The sequence below is a fragment of the Tamandua tetradactyla genome, chromosome 4, assembly GCF_023851605.1.
Source record: "Tamandua tetradactyla isolate mTamTet1 chromosome 4, mTamTet1.pri, whole genome shotgun sequence".
In the NCBI taxonomy this organism is placed as follows: Eukaryota; Metazoa; Chordata; class Mammalia; order Pilosa; family Myrmecophagidae; genus Tamandua; species Tamandua tetradactyla.
The window spans coordinates 135,194,862-135,215,425 of NC_135330.1; positions in this window are offsets into that span (position 1 = coordinate 135,194,862).

Here is a 20,564-nt window from a genome sequence, read left to right on the forward strand (position 1 = left end):
AAAGAGCCACGTCCATTAGAGATTATTTGTGGTACAGTAGAGAGTATCCAGTGAGGGCGGTGATATGTTTGGTTGCAAGGCCTCTGGTGGCAAGTACCCAATGGTGGTGCACTAAGCAGGACCACCCCAGAGCATGAACAGTTGTCTTCTTTCCTATCTCCCCTCCCTGGGTTGTGTACATTTTCTGGTGCTGACGCTGTAGGTACCTTGAATCATTCCAATTCTATTGTCTCTTTAATAAATCCAGAATCAGTTTGAATAACTGCCAGAAAGCTGCTCACATAGTTTCCCCTGCCCTGGCCTAGCTTGATGTTTGACATCCTCATTTCTCAACCCAATAATTAAAAATAATTTATATATGTGATGTAGGCATACCAGTTCCTTTTATATGTAGCTCTTTCAATCTAGAATGTTTTAATTTGTTTCTCCCTCTTTTTACTACCCTCAACTTTTCACTTAAATATTCAGTGTTTTTTCATAAAGGAAATCCAAAGGGTGCCATCTCTTCTGGAAAGCTGTTTTTGAAGGACCTAAGCAAAATAATGACTTCATTTTAAAAATATTTTTTGATTTTGTTCCAGTTTCAACCATAAAATGGATCAATGTAAATAAATATTGACAGCATTAATATATATTCAGAGTAGTTAAGAACATCTAAGAACATAAATGGCACTTATTATTACTAAAAATGTATGTAGGGGAGGCCATGGTGGCTCAGTAGGCAGAGCTCTCACCTGCCAAGCAAGAAACCCAAGTTCGATTCCTGGTACCTGCCCATGCAAAAAAAAATGTTTATACATATATATATACAGGTTTAAAAATCAGTATCTTGGGCAGAGTTCTCGCTTGCCATGCTGGAGACCCTGGTTTGATTCCCAGTGCCTGCCCAAGCAAAAAAAAAAAAAAAAAGAGAAAGAGACCAAATAAAGTCAATATCTCACATATAAAGAGGTTTCTGGTTCTATAGAGCATTTTCTCAAAATAACTCAATGGTCTATGCGTGAACACTCATATTTTTTTCCTTATTTCCTTAATTTATTTTGTTCCATCTCCTCACTGGCAGACTCCATTAAAGAGGCCTTTTAGCACAACATACAAAGTCTTCTGGTTCGTAAAATATCTGCAAAAATAACCTATGGATTAACACACTTTAAAAATTTTGGCCAATGCATATACAATGGTCCCCATTGATTTTTATAATGTGGAGTGAGTATGAAGCTCAAACTTCTGGAGACTCTCCCCATGGGTAAAGCCCTTATCCAGAATTCTAGAACTTTAATGTTGTTGTTAGGAGTGGAGAATGAGCAGGGAAAAATACCTTTGTCAAATGGTTGAAACTCTCAAGGGCAGACCCTGCCTTACGATTTTGCTTGAAGCTAGCTTTGATTCACTGGCACTCTAGATTTACTAGGATATACACTTCTGCTTTATCCCTTACTTTGGGAACCACTGATGTTGTGAAGGCAAATGTTAAGTTACAGTTAGTTAACTTGTGTATGATTTCCTGGGGTTATTTCAATTATTTTTCTAGGCAAGGTAAGAACAATGAGGTGTAAAGACAAGCCTGGAAGCAGAAGATATGCTTATATTTTTGTCTCCATTTCTTTTTAATAGATTTCATTGTCAGAGCAATTTCACATTTACAGAAAAAACCAGTCAGAAAGTACAGAGTTCTCATAAACCTCTTCTACACTCACACCCACAGTTTTGTCAAATATTAACATTTTGCTTTGGTTTGGTGCATTTTTTGCAAGTTCCCATGGACTTTACATGCAGATTTTATGCTTCAAAATTGGGAAGGGTTTGTACCTTCCAATTTTGAGGCAACTTGAGTCATAATCAAACACATATAAGTAAGAGTTAAGAACATAAATTGCCAGCACTTTAATATTTTCTTTTAATTTAAAATTCAAAGAAAACATGTTATTAGTGAAAATCTGAAAGCAACAGGTTTACATTTTAAAAAGGAGTTATTTGCAATACTTGAATTTTCCATTTTGCAGATCAGAAATTCCACAGAGGCCATATGTTATGACCGTGTTGAACAAAAGGATTGTTTTCATAAAAAAGTTCAAAACACATGAAATTTTAAATGCATTAAAAATCTTTGGAAAATTTTTTTCTTACATTCTTAGACAATATTTAATTATAACACAATAATATTTGGAATTAGCAATTAAAATATGAAATTCAGTTAAAATTTAAATTAATTGTATAACTTTGAATAATGTTAAGTTTACTATATTTATAGATATGTTGGGGGAAAGGAATTTTAAGCTCAAGTAATATATTATGTACAATAGTGCTAATGAGGACTTCTGGTTACTATGGCAGAGTAAGCTGAATTAGAAGGACTGGCCCTCTTATTAAATACACTTGAAATGCTGCATTATTTCTAACACAATATATTAAAATAAAAATAATGCAGAATAAATAAACAAGGATACTCCAGCTGCCAAAAAATTCGTATCAGGTAAGCAGAGCAAAAACTCAATGGTGCACTCGAAAGTAAGAATTATTGATTGGGGGTTGAAATTTTCATTACAGTGTGATGTCATATGGTTTTAGGCTTCTGTCAATAAAGGAAGTGAGAACTGAATTTCTGGCTGAGTTATTATATAAAGCAGAATTGAAAATCTCTGTCCATCTGTGAAACAGAAATTACAAAATCTCTACCTACCATCCTGGGCAAGTAGCAAGGAATCTTGTCATTAATCTGAAGGCCTGGATAGGGTCAAAGAACTTCCACCTCCAAAGTGTAGAATGCAAGGCAGACCACAACAAAAACATATGTTGGACCTAAAATCTTACTATATTCTGTAACCTGAAACTAAGGAGTTATCTTAAAATTAGAACAAGAGTGGGTAAGCCGTGTTTCCCCTTTATCTCTTATATGCATCAACATAAAACACAGCAAATAGTCCTCAATGGAAACAACCCAATAAAAACTGAGTCAAAAAAATTATAAATTTACTAAGAAAAGAAAAATTGGAAAAATAAAGTCAGCTGATATAAAAGTAGATTCTCCCTTAGTAAACACAAGAGGAAGTATAAAAATTTAAAATAGATTTCAAAATAATTGTGCTTAAAATGTAGAAAGACATGGGCGGGCCGCGGTGGCTCAGCGGGCAAGAGTGCTTGCCTGCCGTGCCGGAGGACCCCGGTTCGATTCCCGGCCCCAGCCCATGTAAAAAACAAACAAACAAACAAAATATAATAAAGCAAGAAAATGTTTAAAAATGTTTCCCTTTCTTCCTCCCTTCCTTCCTTCCATCCTTCCTTCCTTCCTTCTCTGTCTTTCCTTCCTTTCCTCCCTCTCTCTTTAAAAAAAAAAAAAAAAAAAAAAAAAAAAATGTAGAAAGACAAAGAAGTGATAGAAACCATAGGACAAGTGAATGACAGCATAAGAACAGAATAGGTGCACTGGAGCTGAAAAATAATAGTCATACAAATGGAAAATTGTTATAGATCAATTAGTCTTTTGGGTAAATAAACCTGTGCTGGTTTGAAAATACTATGAACCTCAGAATAGCTACATTTTAATTCAGATTCAGTCTTTTGGGGGCAGCTGTTTCTTTTAATCCTGATTCAATGCTGAAGGTTAGAAACTTTTGATTAGACTATCTCCTAGGAAATGTGACAAACCCAATTGTGGGTTTAACCTTTCGATTAGATGGAAATGTGACTCTATCCATTACAGTTTGATCTTGATTAGTTTACTGGAGTCCTGTAAAAGAGAAAACATTTTGGAGAGAGCAGAACCTACAGAGAGATCTGACAGAAACTTCAGAGCAGAGCACATAGATGCTAACACTTTGAGAACAGAGACAATGATGTTTGGAGATGTTTGGAGCCCAGGAGACGTCTCTATGAGGGGTTAAGCAAGCTAGAACATGGAGAGAACCAAACGAAGCCAAAAGAAGAAAGCCAGTCCTGGAGAAGCAAAGTGAGGAATCCCCACAGGAACAGAGACTGAAAGCAGTGGAGGCCAGGAGCAAGGGACCAGAAGATACCAGCCACATGACTTCCCAGCTGACAGAGGTGTTCCTGACCCATCGGCCTTCCTTTTGAAGGTATTATTTTGTTGGTGCCATAATTTAGACACTTTCAGTTCTTTAGAAATGTAAACTTGTAACTTGTTATATTCCCTTTATAAAAGCCATTCCATTCCTGGTATATATTGCATTCCAGCATCTTTCAAACAGATACAATACATAAAGAGACACTCTGTCTTTCAGAAGATAAGTCAAAGAAAATTGCACATATCAGAGCGAAAAGTATAGATTATAAAAGATAATTTAGTGAAATAGCAGAGAGAATGAAAAGGTGAAATGTCAAGTAATCATTCTCTAAAAATTAGAAACTGTTCTAGTTTGCTAGCTGCTGGAATGCAATATACCAGAAACGGAATGGCTTTTAAAAGGGAGAATTTAATGAGTTGCTAGTTTATAGTTCTAAGGCCAAGAAAATGTCCCAATTAAAACAAGTCTATAGAAATGTCTAATCAAAGGCATCCAGAGAAAGGTACCTGGGTTCAAGAAGGCCAATGAAGTTCAGGGTTTCTCTCTCAAGTGAGAAGGCACACAGCGAACATAGTCAGGGCTTCTCCCTCAGCTGGAAGGGCACATGGCGAATAGGCGTCATCTGCTAGCTTTCTCTCTTGGTTTCCTATTTCATGAAGCTCCCTGGAAGGCATTTTCCTTCTTCATCTCCAAAGGTCACTGACTGGTGGACTCTCTGTTTCATAGTGCTGCATCATTCTCTGCTCTCTCTGAATCTCTTTCTCCAAAATGTTTCCTCTTTTATAGGACTCCGGTAAACCAATCAAGACCCACTCAAATGGGTGGAGACATATCATCCCCTAATCCAGTTTAACAACCATTCTTGACTAAATCACATCAACCAGGAAGATGATCTCATTACAGTTTCAAAATTACAGTATTGAATAAGGATTATTCTACCTTTATGAAATGGGATTTATATCAAAACATGGCTTTTCTTAGGGGGCATACTTCCTTTCAAACCATCACAGAAACTGAAAATGAAGGAAAAGAAAACAGGTTTCAAAGATCCAATGGTAAGTAATTTCTTAAAATTGAAAGTCATAAGTCATCTGACTGATGGAGTATTGAGTCCAAAGAATTAAAATTAATAACAATAATAATCCATAATACTAGTTAAAATGTATGATCATGAAAATGCAGATCATTCAACTCCCCAAAAATCAATTGAAACTTAAAAGCTATCATAAAAAGAAACAGCAAAAAAACCCCCACAAAAAACAGATTATTTATACAAGAGTGACTCATCGATAACCATAATTGCATTGTCAAGGGGAAAAGATCTCCCAAGTGGTGTTATCCAACAACCACTAACGGAAGAGGGTAAAGCAACATTCCCAGACATGTGTGTTGGCACTAACAACATCACAGACCCATGACATTAATGAAAATAAGTTCTAAAAGTGCTCATATATAAATATTGACTACAACCATATACTAATTATTAATCACTGGGGTTTACAATAGCATAAATAACACAATTTGGGAGGGTGGAGTTTAGAGTAAATGTTTTTAAAGTTTTTGCAGTATAAGAATAATGAGGATAGAACTATTGATTTTTTTACACATGTTAAGAATGGAGGTGAAACATCTATAGTAACCACTAAATGAAAAGCATTATAATGCAAATTCCAAAGCCAGTTGAAGGAAAATAAAACAGTGGGAAGAACTATAACTCTGTGATATCAAAAGGCAAAAGAAGAAAAAAAGTGAAGCAAAGAATAATACAACCAATAAAATTGCAAAAGATATAGTCTATCAAATTATATCAGTAATCACAAAATGAAACATACTATTACAAGGAAGATTTTACTTTAAATTCCTATTTTTAAAAAATATGGATTAAAGAAAATATGTCATGGTTTGATATTTTAAGCACATCCCTGAATATTTAAGAGAAAAAAATGTACAGGTTGAAGCCAATGAAAAAGAACACTTCTGAGGCAAAAAAAAAAAAATTATTTGTGCATAGAAATAAAAGAGAGGAGTGCTTAAAGGGCCGTAGAAGAAAGACTTGTTAAATTTTGGGTCTATTTTTCTCCCAGGGACTCCATAAATCCCCTTAAAGTGAAAATTAGCAAAATATTTATACATAAAATACATTTATTTATTATGCGGTGAGTCCACAGCTTTAGTCAGATGGGTACAAGAATTGTAATTTCAAAAGAAAAAGAAAATATACAATTATAAATACAATTTTTGAGAAGTCAATAGCTACTCTGAGACATATAACAATTCATTAAAAGAAGATGGGTTCAGGTCATTTGCAAAGTAAAACCCTATGTAACTGTGGTCCTCAAATATGAAGGACGTCAAATTGTTATCTTTAATTTTGTCCCAATTCTTTTCATTTAGACTTGTTTTCAGACCAAACTTCAAAGACACTGTTATAGAATCACAGAGGTCTATTTTTCTATCATTTTGTTGTGATTAATTGGCCAGAAAATGCCTTCACAATAATTTTACACAAATTCTTATGATATCCAACAAAATATAAACATAAAATATTGACAGAAATAGAAAATTCTTACTTTGATCTTTGATCTTCTTCAGCTACTGGATGAACTACCAATGAAGAATAAAAGAAGGGACATCTATAACCTTGTCACCTTTTTTTGTATTCTCTGGAGGGGAGAGAACTTATTTATCTAGTTAATAAATCTTTCTTGAGACATTTCTAAACACCAGGCACTCGGCTAGGTACCTGGGATAGATAAATATAGATAAGTCAAAAAATCAGAAAACTTCCCTATTTTCATTTATATATAGAGAGAAAGGCAAGCATGAACTATGCAAGTAAAAGTCTACTAACTCTGAGTATGTTTAAAAATTAATATATGGTTATTGCATGGTTAAAATGTTATTATTCCTTGGACTCCTGAGGTTCAAAAGTCTCTAGGTTGACGTTTTAATTTATGGATATCACTATGCCTCTTTTCAAAATTCTGAAAGTCAATTACATACAAAGCTCATTTTTATCAGACCAGGATTCAGAACTGAATGGGAAGGTTCTTGGAAAAAAAAGGGGGGGAGGGAGGATAAGGGATTTTCTTTGACTCAGAGAGTAGCAATAATAGATGTTACTGACATTTGTTGATCACTTAGCATATGTCAGGCACAGAGCTAAATGCCACACATACATCATGAGAGAGACACAGGTTAATAACTACCCAGTGTCTCATAGAAAGAAAGCGGGCACCTGGGAGCTGAACTTTGGAAACTGACTCCAGGGCCTCTGTTCATCAAATCTCAGCAAGACTGAGAGGTGTGAATTCACCAGTAAACAAGTGTTGCCTCCCAAACAGTAAGTTATTTTTTCATTTCTTTCCTACCTGCATCCTACCAATGGATACTTTAGTAAAATTAAAATAAATATGCAATACTAAAACAGATTCAAATATGCAAAACAAAAGCTCATTTTATTATTTATCACACGTATTTTTATTCTCTCAAATCACCATAAGAGTAAATGAAGCTTTGTGTAGACGTTTTAAACTGTTATAAATCGTAAAAATATCTTGTCGAGGACCTTTAACAGTTTGCAGATCAGCATGAATCTGGGGACCTAACTTTGAGTTGTATATCACTAGATCCATCCCTTAATAATAGTGATTTATTTATATTTTTAGTTTTTATTTCCCAGATGATGTGTGAAGTGAAAGTCTAGAAAAATATATGTCAAGTTCTATAAACTTTAGAATAAAAAGAAATGTGTGCGTGGAAACTGAACTTATTATAAAGAGATAATGTTTTCTGTAATCATTTTTCATCTCAGTCGTAAATAAAGATAATTTGAAAAACTCAACACTAAACTAAGAAGAATGAAGAAAAAAGTCTTTTCTCTTTTTCTTCTAGTTTAGTGTGGTTTTGTGCCACCTCCACAGCACAGGTACTCTTGAAATGGTATTTCCCTGCTAAAACACCATTTCAGAAAAGCTAAAAAGAGTTAATTTTTTTGTTTTCCCCTGATTTTTACCCGGAGTTTCCCTTTCTTCATTGTCCTTTGAGACAGATCAGTCAGCACTTTGAGTATTTACAGATCTGAATATAGATCCATCAAAATATAGATGGATAAAAAGGTTAACATAGAAAAGCAAAACATTTAAAAGAAAAATAGATCAGACATTTAGACTCATAGCAAAGGAAACTACATACAGCCCTTGGGTATAGATAAAGGAAAAAAAAGCAATATTTTCAACCCTCAAGTTGCTTTCCTCTAAGGAGTAATGGCCCTACATATTTTCATAACCTTAATAACCCTTGATCTCACCTAGAATATGACTGATAGACCGTTAGCCCACAGTGAGCTGTGGAGTTTGCTTGCCTCAAGAGAACAATGACACAGTATGCTACATGCACACATACTTAATAGGAACAGGTATATTCTCATATATATTCTCAGTTCTTTTTCTTTACTTCCCTTTTCTGTTTGAGTTTTTGGTTTCTTATTGAAGTTGGGGCTGGTTTTTTTGAGTGACAACATTAATGCATTTTGAAATTTGCTAATAAGCTGATCCCACTTGATTAAGAAAGATGAGCATCATTGAGGATCTATTTATCAAAAATTATAGACTGACTTGCTCATCTCAGATATATACACAAATCATGCAATACAAACTTCGTATTTGCAAATATACACACTAGAAAAGCATATATTGTTTCAGATTATCTGAACAACTAACTGTCCTTTTGTTCTAAAATCTGCATGTTAGGTAGTATGTCAATAACCGGTGGACAATCATGGCATATAGGAAATTATTTTTTATTCTCTCTGGTAAAATATTCTTTAGGGAGTTCAAATAATTCCAACATCTTAAATTATGTCTTTTGAGATAGTTCTTACCATAATTCTGATTGTTTTTTCTTGTTTAAATATTATTTCTCTTAAGAAGAGAGTCATTAACCACCTATTTCCTTATTCTACAAGAAAAGACAGTAATGATTTAAGAAAAGTAGTGTAGAAGTACCTTGTAAATTCAGATTGAATGCTCAGTGGTGCGTACTGTAGGCTATTTCAAATCCAGCTAGCGGCAAACCTTCACCAGGAATCCATTTTATAGTAAAGGAGATTGAATTTGGTCTGCCCAGTTAGGGCATTGAAACCTTGACTGTACATCATTACTTGGTTTCTCTGGATTTATGTATCCTTCCTTAACAATGCTTGAAGGGATTTGTTAACTTTTTGCTTTGGGACTTTATTGAAGAAAAAAAAAGAAAGAAAGAAAACAAGCAAACAAACATACCAACAAATGTTAGAATAACTGATATACAATGTGCTAAATAGCGTGTTTAAATAGCATTAATAAGATACGCTAAGTAAAACAATTATCTTTCCAAAATCTTCCTGTTTTTCTTTAAAAAAAGATGACATTCAAGTTAATTTTTAACCTCTGTTTTCATGCATTCCAGTCAATTTTTTTTCTGTAGTATTTAAAAAAAAACACCAAATCTCAGTGGCTTTCAACAACAAACACTGATTTCTTGAGGTTTATTATAGAATCAATTTTTACACATCTTCTTGTGGAATGATCATAGCAGACGGTCAAAGCTTAGGGATAGAGAGCCCAGTAGCAGGGAAGAATCAAACCACATGATAACATTTATTAGTGCTTAGACATGGCATTGACCAAGATAAATTATGTGACCCAGGCCAAAATCAGAGGTTGGGGGAATATCTTCTTCCTGCAGAGAGGCATGGCAGTGGTAGGGAAAAAAACTAATAAATGTGTGACAAATTAGTGTGCCTACGAAAGGAAGAAATAGTAAAATACCATAGTCTGGTGTAAAAACTGGTCTTGTTTGGCTCAAATTCTTGATTTTCTATGAAATTATCCATGTTACTCACTTACAGGTGATTTCTGTTTTTTTAGTTTAGGTAAAGACTTATCTGTTGTCACTGTCTTTTTTTTTTCATTCCAAACAGTAGGATTCTGTCTCTCAACTGTAGTTGTGAATTTTCTTTAATTGATTGTATGAAACCTTCTCTATTAATTTTCCTAATATATTCATAACCACACACACACATGCACATACATGCAATTCTGGAATTGGTTTGACCTCTTTTAAAACGCTCTTTAAATGGCTTCTTGTAATTGACCAAAGAAATTACTTTTTAATCCTCTGTCCTTTCTTTTTGTCAGGATGAAAAGCTGTTTTCCACCATGAATAAGTCAAAAAAATATATATATATTCCCTCTGCTACACACTTCTCCTTGACTTTGTTATACAGCCTATAGCATAACATCAAACACAAAATTCCTTTGACTATAGTTTTACTGTTTAACCATTTAATGACTATCATTATTTGTACCAAAGATTTGAGGAATTGTACAAGATAGAACATTGCGGACTCAAAGGGATAGCTTGTTAATTAAGTTAGAGCCTGGCAAGTGTTTCTCAGTGGGCTGACAAAAGCATCCCTTGGAGAGCCCCATGACATTTGGAAAGGATGAATTGCTAAAAGACAGAACATTGTTCAGTTAGGTAGGATGGGGGGTTAATCTGCTGTTACTTGCACATTAAGGTTAATGGGACCTCTCCATGCCACATTAGCTGTGTATCCTAATTTTGTCACAGTTTGCTGAGTTATATCTGATATTCAAGGTATAGGCCAATATGCTGGTGTTAAAGGCCATGCAGAGTTCTTAGTACTTTTACCCAATGACTGCTTATAAAATATCCAGAGAACACATAAATAAATTACTAGGACATCATTGATGTCCTAAAAGAGAACATCAATTTTGCCTTAGGTGCATTCCAAGCACATTTATTACACTTGTGTTGGGCTTTTGTATCTGGAAAATTAAAATTACTTTGAGCATTGCAATTCCATTCATGCCATGCTTTATACTTGGCCCTTTGTGAATCTTTATATTATTTGCTTTGCCTACCTTCTTAGGGTCAGGTATAAATAGATATCCAGATAGAGATGTCTATCTGCATAGTATATATTATATATGCACAGACAAGCCTATAGGTGTGTGTATCATGGCAGTAGCATGATATTACATCATTATCGTAAATGATATCATGTGGCATCCAGAACTGACTATACATTTACAGGTGAAAAAATCTTAGGGAGGGTGAAACACTTGTTGAAAGGTATTAAGTTATTGACTATCAAGGACTGACTGCATCCAATTAAATAAGATAGAAAGAAACAGTATCTCTCCAATATTGTTATATACCTATGGACCATAGCACGTTCTGCAAGAGCAAGCCTAAGAACTGCTTGGTCTGCCAAGTAATGATTATTCTCCTCTTCACAGAAGGATTTATTAAACTGTCATTAGATGAGCATGACATGAATCCAAGGTGTGAGTTTTTCTATTACCAAGGGATAATTTAAGTAATTTCCAGAAGGATAGAGGGGCAGAGAAAGCAAAAAGTACTCCTATCTCATAATTTCTTTAAAACATTGTCATTTCATTGAAGTGAAATTGACAGGTGATAAATGCCACATGTAAACTGTACAATTAGATTCACTTTGATATATATGTGTATAGATTTGCATCACGATTATCACAATCAAGAAAATGAATCTAACTCAACACCCTCTTAAGGCTTCTTGTTTCTCTTTTAATCTCTTTGTCTCACCCTTCCCTGATTTCTTTGCCCTGTTCACAAGTGAACACTAATATACTTTATGTCATATAGATTAATTTGCATTTTCTAGAAATTTACATGTATGGGATTATCTACTGTCTATTTTTTTTTTTACTCCACATAATAATTGAGAGATTCATCCTTGAAAAAAATTCAACAAATGGTGCTGCAATAACAGGATAGTTACATGGAAAAAGAATGAAATGTGACCTCCACTGTACAGCATGAAAAAATATATATATATACACATATACGTATTAATATCATTATGTAAACAAAATTGTTTCTAAATAGTCGAAAATGGTCAATTCAAAGAGAGAGAAGCCATTCTTAGGTAAGTTTCAAGTTACTTACCCCTGGACAATTTTTCTCTCTCTATGCCTTCTGAGAAAAGGATAGAGGAAAGGCAAACCCAGTTATGCTTATAATTTTTAAGAAGCATTAGGAAAGCACAGTATTCATGCCCCACTTAAAAACCTCCTTTATGTGTATGTCTGGTAGTTCTTAACGAAATGTATGATGTTTAAATCTTTCAGATTGGATTTCTTTTTTTTTTAATCCTGTACTTTCATTCGCTGCCTTATGAAAGTTTATTCCTAATTATCTTCAGGTCTGACAAGGATAAAGACTTCTCTTTTATCTATGGCTAAAAATTTGCCTAGAAAAGGATTCAGAGAGTCAATATGAATAAAGTAAAATGGATACCAGTTGAAAATTTAACTCCACAAGGCTTAGGTAAAAAAAAAAAAAAAAAAAAAAAATTACTCGAGAAAAAATTAATTTTATCCTCTTGGTTTCTCAGTTTACAATATTTAATTATTCAGAAAAAATATATTTTCTAAAAGTCAGTTTGCAAATTAGTAATAAACAGGCATGGAAGTCCACCATGAGCAAAACACATACCTAGTCTTGTGAAATAATATTTTTTGAATTTGGAAATTGGCCCTTAATGCTACTTTTTCTTTACATTTTAAGTCTGATTGTTTTGAGCTGGTGCTTTTACAAACCGAACAGAAACAAGGTGACAAAGTTTGAGTACGTCCCAAGTGGGAAGTGAGATCAGAGACTTCACAAAGAAAACAGGAACCACCGCCCCTCACACCCCAAAGACAAAAACATCAAAAAGTAAGCTCAGAAAAAAATAACTTAAAGTTATAGTTGGTGGGGTTACTTGTTTAGCTTGATTTTGGAAATAGGTAGAGGCTATTAAGGAAAAAATGATCTGAAAATTCCTCTCTATAGAGCTATCCTCAAGTAAGTCTGAACCCTGAACTCAAACTATCTGCATGAAAACAATTCAAATAACTTCTAAGTAAGTATTTTAATTAAATATACCTGTTTTTAGTACCCACAGTGTCTTGTTGAAGGAATTTGAAATATTTCTAGAGGAATACACTTTAAACATAGGCCACAAAATAATTGCTGCTTACACTATAGAATAAAAAATAAAATATTACAATTAAAAACACACATATACACAAATACACAAAGGGAGTCAATTAAGCATAAAATAAAATAAACAAAAAGCATAAAATTGAAGAACTCAGTAAATAAAAATTGGGAATATTGCAATATTTCAATATAGAATATGACTATTATGCTAATGTGTTACTGACATATAGGATGATGTCAAGAATATTTTGAAGGACCAAGAGCTTTTTTTTTTTCTTCACATGGGCAGGCACCGGGAATCAAACCTGGGTCTCTGGTATGGCAGGCGAGAACTCTACCACTGAGTCACCATGGCCCACCCTTCCAAGACGTTTTAAGAAATGAAAAGGGGCATTTTTAAACAACTGAATCGAATTTCTAGAAATGAAAAATATTAATGATGGGAATTAGAAAATTAATTATTGGGTTAAATAAGATTGGACACAACTGAAGAGAGAAGTGTTGAAGTGTCATATAATCCTTAAAAAAAAAACCAAATGGAGGATATAAATGTAAAGCAATGGAAACTGTGAATGAAATTTTAATACACATAGGGAGAAAGATGACCTAAATACATTTGAGCAACAGTGTTTTGACTATCTCCTGAAAGAATGAAGTACAAACACAAAACAAAACAATAACAACAACAACAAAAACTATACATAAACAGTGTAATTTAGTTAGTAAATGGATTTTACTTATGGATATGGATAAGCAACTATGAAACTACTTGATATGCATTATAGGGTTGAACAAATAAGTAAATGAATTGTAGACAATAAAAGTCTGGTTTTTCAATATGAGGGAAAGAAGTTACAAATAACTTGTTGAAGGGAGGTGTGCTGGTTTGAAAGGATCTATGTACCCTAGAAAAGCCATGTTTTAATGCTGCTCAATCTGGTGGGAGCAACTGTTTCTTCTACTAATTCCTATTCAATACTATAGGTTGCAAACTTGATTAGGTTCTCTCCACAGAGATGTGATTCAATTGTGGGTATTAAACTTGATTATATGGAGACATGTTTCCGCCCATTCTATGTGGTCTTAATTAATGTACTGGAATCCTATAAAAGAGAGGAGCTTTTGGAGCGAGTTCCTTCTTGAGAACAAGGAGAGCGTTGCAGAACAATGACAGAAGGATTAGAGAACTACAGAATCCACCAGTCCGCGGCCTTTGGAGATGAACAAGGAAAACACCTCCTGGGGAGCTCCATGAAGTGTGAAGCCTGAGGAGAAATCTAGCAGATGTCACCATGTTCGCCATTCGCCTTTCCAGCCAAGAGAGAAACCCTGAACGTCACTGGCCTGCTTGAACCAAGGTATCTTTCCCTGGATGCCTTAGATTGGACATTTTTACAGACTTTCTTTAATTGTCCTTAGAACTGTAAACTTGCAACTTATTAAATTTCCCTTTTTGAAAGCCGCTCTGTTTCTAGTATATCGCATTCTGGCAGCTAGCATGAACCTGCGGCAAATTACAGTTTGACATGTATGAATAAAGTAATATTTATTTTGAGATATATATACATATATATATTTATCTATATACGCACAGATGGGTAGATACAGCAAGAATTATAGATTTATATGCATACATGGATTAATATACATATAGAGTATAATTACATATCTCTGTCTGCTGAGAAGGTATAGAAACAGTGACACTTCAATAGCAAAATGCACACCCAGTATTCATATTTTGGTTTCTAAATAGCATTCTTCAATGAAATGAACCATAGCCTCTTGAATTCTTCACTGATGATTTTTGTAGTGTCAAAAATTGTGGAAGCATTTAAAAACAATAAAACAGAGAGAATGTCAAAAAGACACAGCAGCCAACTTGAAAGAGCTCCTCATGGTCAAAGCTGGAACAATATGACCAATAAAATAAATAGAGTATTGGAATATGACCCAAAGAATAAAACAAATATCCATGTGTCCATACTGATCTAAATGAGTAGGTAAATAAACAAACACACAAAAATAAATACATATCAGAGAAAAGACAACTCTTCCTTAAGGAATATTTCAAAAAATATATGCAGATACCCCTACCTTACGGAGATAGTATCATATTCTTTTTATCTTGAGTATAGGCTGGACATAATGACTCCCTTTCAGACAGTTGAATTTGGAAAGGGAAAACTAGTAAATTTGCAGTAGGGAAACCTGGCATATGACACCTTAAGCAAGAAATAAAGATTGATATCACCAGGAAAAATTTAGGTTGATGACACATATCCCCTGACATATTGTGATGAGGTCATTTCATCTCTTCACCCCTAACCCCAACCTAACCATGGCAAAAACATAAGACAAAACCAAATTGAGAAATATTCTGCAAAAACACTGAGCCAGAATGCTTCAGAACTGTCAAGGTTATGAAAAACAAGTAAGGACTAAAATTGCAAGCAACTGCCTGAGACTAAGGAGTTATGATAACTAAATGCAATGTAGCTTCCTAGATTGAATCTTATACGTTAAAAGGGCAGTAGTGGGGGAAAAATCTGTGAAAACTGAACAAACTCTGTAGTTAATATGGTCTTTGCTACTGAGGTGTCATTGTTTCTAGGTTCTTTCAGCAGACAATGTGGGCATCTATTTCTCTATCTATCAATATCTGTCTATCTATCTGCCCACATAAATACAGACTATCTGTGAGTTCACACCAATGCTTTCATTTCTAAGCCAAAACCTCAGGGGGTTTTCTTTTCTGTTTTTTTTTTTTTTATTTTATTTTATTTTTGCACATTTACATAGCCCTTCTTTGACAATGGAAAGTTGACTCCCATTAATCTCAATATATTTATTGCTAAGCAATCTTGTATGCCCCAACCATGCTAGTCACCTCTTGACTTCTGACTCCACTACTACCTCCTGATTCTACTGTGAATTCTTTGACCTTGCCATCTTCTTGACCCCAGTCATGCTACTTACTTCCAGGGGAAGGGAAGAAAACGGGAGTTGTAACTTCTTCTGTAGAAGAGAAATAGAAGGGAAGAAAAGAAAGGAAACAAAAGACAGGAAAGAAGGGAAGGGAAGTGGGAAGAGGAGAGGATATCCAAACTTTTAAATACCTATATGATTTAAAAAAGAAAATAGCTCTATTTTTCTATGTTAGACATTGTCTTTTAATACCTCATTAATCTGGCCTACAGAAACTCAAGCTTCTTCATATATAATTGGAGAGTTTTTATCTTTCTTCATAAAGGAGTGGAATGCCCAGCCATTTTGCGCAGTCTGGAAAACTAAGATTCATATTCTCTATCTTTAGTCCGTACTGCTCTTGATGGTTTGGTCTAGTGTAAGCACACTTGGTCCTTTGAGGGTGGATGGCTGTATTTTTCTCATGCCAAGCTTGAGCATAGGGTTATGGACAAAGCTGGAAAGTCTAAGTTTGATTTTTCAATCCATAATTATACCATGCAGATATTCCAGTTTTGTTGAAGGGAACCACAAATCCCTGTTTCCTTAATAATTTTTGGAAGCTCTCAAAAACATGAATTATCATATATTTTTCTATCCTGATCTCAGGGTAAATTCTTAATCTCAAGTAACCAAGTTATTTCCCTCTGGAAACTTTCACTTTCCAAAATAAAGTTTTTGGATTGGATTTTTTAAAGTTCCTGAAAACTTCTAATTTAATCTCTCAATTGCAGTAGCACTGCATTAACTTTTCATGCAAGTGAAGATACACAAGGAATTGGCCTAATTGTTTGGCATGATGAAACATTAAGTATTCCAAAAACAAATTAACCATTTATAAAATAGTATAAATTAATATCTTAATGCATTTCCTTGAATTTATTATTCTATTTTATTTTTCTTCTTTTGGCAGATAGTTTCAATCCTGGTGATATAAGAAGTTCAGTGTGTTTGGAATAAGTGAATCACTAAATAAAAAATCCAGTCCACTACATAAGGCAGACAAATGCAGTAGCAACTACAGATAAGAGCCAGTGATAGATTGAAAGACAGCTAAAATTAATCAGAAAACATGCCAGGATGTTGCAGAAAATGAGATGAATAAAGAATAAAATGCAGGAAATTGTGATTAACAAAATCTTAGTAATTCTAGCTGGGATTCACTCTTTTGCTTAAACAACTGTTTTATTGCTTTGTTTTGTTTTGCTTATTTTTTATATGTTTCTTGTAGTCCACAAAATAATTTAGTCTATTTTAATTTAACTCTAGTTTTTTTTTAAGTTTAAAAAGGGTTTTCTTCACAAAAATAATATTAATGTAAATAATACAAGATTTGAAAATTCCCTGATATAGAATCTTTCTAAATGTCTGGACGCTTTCATTTCCAGACTAGATAGAGTCTTAAAGACCCCATAACAACAAAATAGAGTAATTTACATCAGTTATCAATATTAGAAAAATGAACATAGGCATTTTGAAATAAAGTCTCAGCACATTTTTATTTTATTCTCATTTAGATTATGCATATTTAATTCTTTTATTTAAAAATTATGAATGAGTAGGTATTAAATAGACAATACATAGGTTTTGACTTTTTATTGACTTGAATTTTTTAGCACATTAAATAATATAATCTGGGTTTAAAATTCTGACCATTGAGTGGGTGGAAGGCACACTGAGAAATAGATTGGTGAACGATAGTGTAAACATGTGATCAAACATTGTGCTGCTGCAGAAAGGAATAACATTGTGAGGCATGCAATGATGTCAATGAACATGTGGGGCATTTGATGAGGTAAAATAAGTTAGAAACAAAGGAGCAAATATCATATGATCTTATTTAGAAAATACTTAAAAGAAAACTGGGAACTAGACTATAATTTCTTATAGCAGCCATATTTCGTCTGGAGTGGTAATTGTTATATCTGGATTTTGAGGGGCTGTTTTATATATGTATAACCTGGTTTTTAGAGATAAGAACAAAGCTGATCAGATGAGGATCTAGGTAATTCAGAATACAGATGTAAGGAGGACATTGTATTTTAAGACTTCACTGACTCTTTGAGACCAAAGCAAGTTATCTAGAACCTAAATTTTCAACAGCACATAATCTAACTCAAACTATTTGGGTAGATCATTTAAACAATCCAAACACAGGGAGCCCAGAATAAGAATGAGAACCTTCAATCCTGTATAAAGGATAACCTTAAAGTATAATACTGAATACATCCCAGAGTATATTAAGCAAATAATCAAAAAGTATTGGCAAAGTCCCTTGAGGGATGGGAGAAACAATATGGAAGAACTAAACTTTACCGTTGGGAAAACCCCAGATACTGTATCAAACATTAGGGACACCCAAATTAAAAGACCAAGCCCTTAACCTTGAAGCTTGCTTTTGAGAAGCTTATGTATGTAGCGGAGAAGCTTAGCCTATCTATAGGTGTGCCTAAGAGTTATCTCTGGAGTACCTCTTTTGTTGCTCTGATGTGGCCTGCCTGTCTCTCTGTAAGCCCAACTCTGCAAGTGAAACCATTGCTTTCCTCCTTACAAGTGACATGGCATTCAGGGATGAAAGTCTCCCTGGCAGTGTGGGAAATGATCCCCAAGGATGAGTATAGCCCTGGCACTGTGGGGTCAACAATGCCATATTGACCAAAAGGTGGAAAAGAAGTATAACTAATAAGGTATCAGTGGCTGAGAGAGTTCAAATAGAGTTGAGAGTCTACTCTGGAGGTTGCTCTTATGCAAGATTCAGTTAGACATTTCTACTGTCCTAACTTGCCAAACCCCAACCAAAATTATTCCTGCCAATCCTAAAGAATTTCTAGGGCATTCTATAAGCCTCTACAAAGGTTCCATTTACTAGGGTAACTTTCCAGAAACCTACAACCTCCAGATTGGTCCCTAGACCAGATAAGTTCTGAAATGCAGAGGGGCCACAGCCTCTACAGACCATCAACTAGTTCATCCTTCTATCCCATATTATCAACATCCCCTTCCAACATGAAAAAGTTAGAATGGGTATAGCCCAAATACCCCTAAAGAGGGAGAGAAAGATCAAAGGTGATGGTGGTGTTATGCAGAGAAAGTAGGGTAACAAATGCGTATGAGTGCTGAATCAGTATATTGATATTTCTCTTCGTTCCCAGTACCATATAGTCATTCACACCCTGAAGATATAATTCCAACTCTACTATATATAAGCAAACAGTGAAATGGTCAGTGCATGGAATTAAAATAGCTTTCAAAATATATGTCAAATTTTTCTTACTGTACAACTCTATTTGCAGAATTTGAACTTGTCATTCCCATGTTCACTTAAGCCAATTTCTATAATAAATATCTTAATATTTATACATGTATATAGGCACATGTCAGTTCTGTTTCTCTGGAGACCCCTGAATAATATAAATACATGTACAGAAATATGTACAACCTTAACTGTATAGTTTACCAGCTAGTCATACATTTTAGCACACTATCATTTAGCTTTGTAATATGAAGATATTATATATAGAATCATAACTTCTGTATTATTTGAAGTTTAAATATTTTAACTCTACAAAATGTTTGTGGCATCCATTTATGTGGTTGCATGAATTTTTAGTTCATTTATTTTCATTCTGTAAATGCATCATGACTTTTTATTTATTCTTATGCCCACAGTGGGCAATTGGGTTGTCTGCAGTTTTAGGAATGCTGTTTTGGATATTTTTATACATATCTTCTGGTGTAAATATACCATGTGCCATTGGGGCTATAGCAAGGGAAAAGTAATTGGGTGAGAATGTATGCCTATTTTCAAGTTTTCAATGAAGCCTTTCGGACCTTTGTTTTTCACCAGGAAAAGGATCTTTGACCAGCATTTTCTGGCCTCCTATGAAACCCAGATTCATAGCGAAAAGCTTGTTGGGACATTTTTAGGGGGACCCTTGTTATATAAGATTGTGAATGGGTGGGTAGAGTCACACTGACTGCTGCAGGGACAAGAACTTCTGAAGCAAGATGAGTTACTTGCTCCTGGGAGTGATGGGATTGGCACCAGACTGCTTAAGCGATTTCTAATTTAATAAATTTCATTTTAGCAAACTGAAACATCTCTGAGGATTATTTCTGGTAAATTATAGTTAATGAGCTAGCCTTTTGATCCCTTGATTCATTAGCATGGCTACTTATAGGTGACAGGAACCTTTAATTGGTACATTGTGAATAACAGGATAAATACAGAACTTCAAATTACTTCAGCTTGTCTTTTTTAAAGAATTTGTGCAATTTTTAGAATGTATTACATGTTGTACCAAAGTGTGCTATCATATCTAAGAAGAAAAAAGCGCAGTCTAGAAAAACAAATGAAATGTTAACAATTAGTAAAACACAATATCATTGGTCAAGGTTTGGTAAATTTTTAGATCAGAAACAACCACAAAAATATCCCTCTTTTTCTGCATACATCTTTTGGTAGTACTTATTGAACATATAAATAGTCACAGCAAATTTAAGAAATTAACTTGTGACTGATTCATTTAACTATTTTGGCAA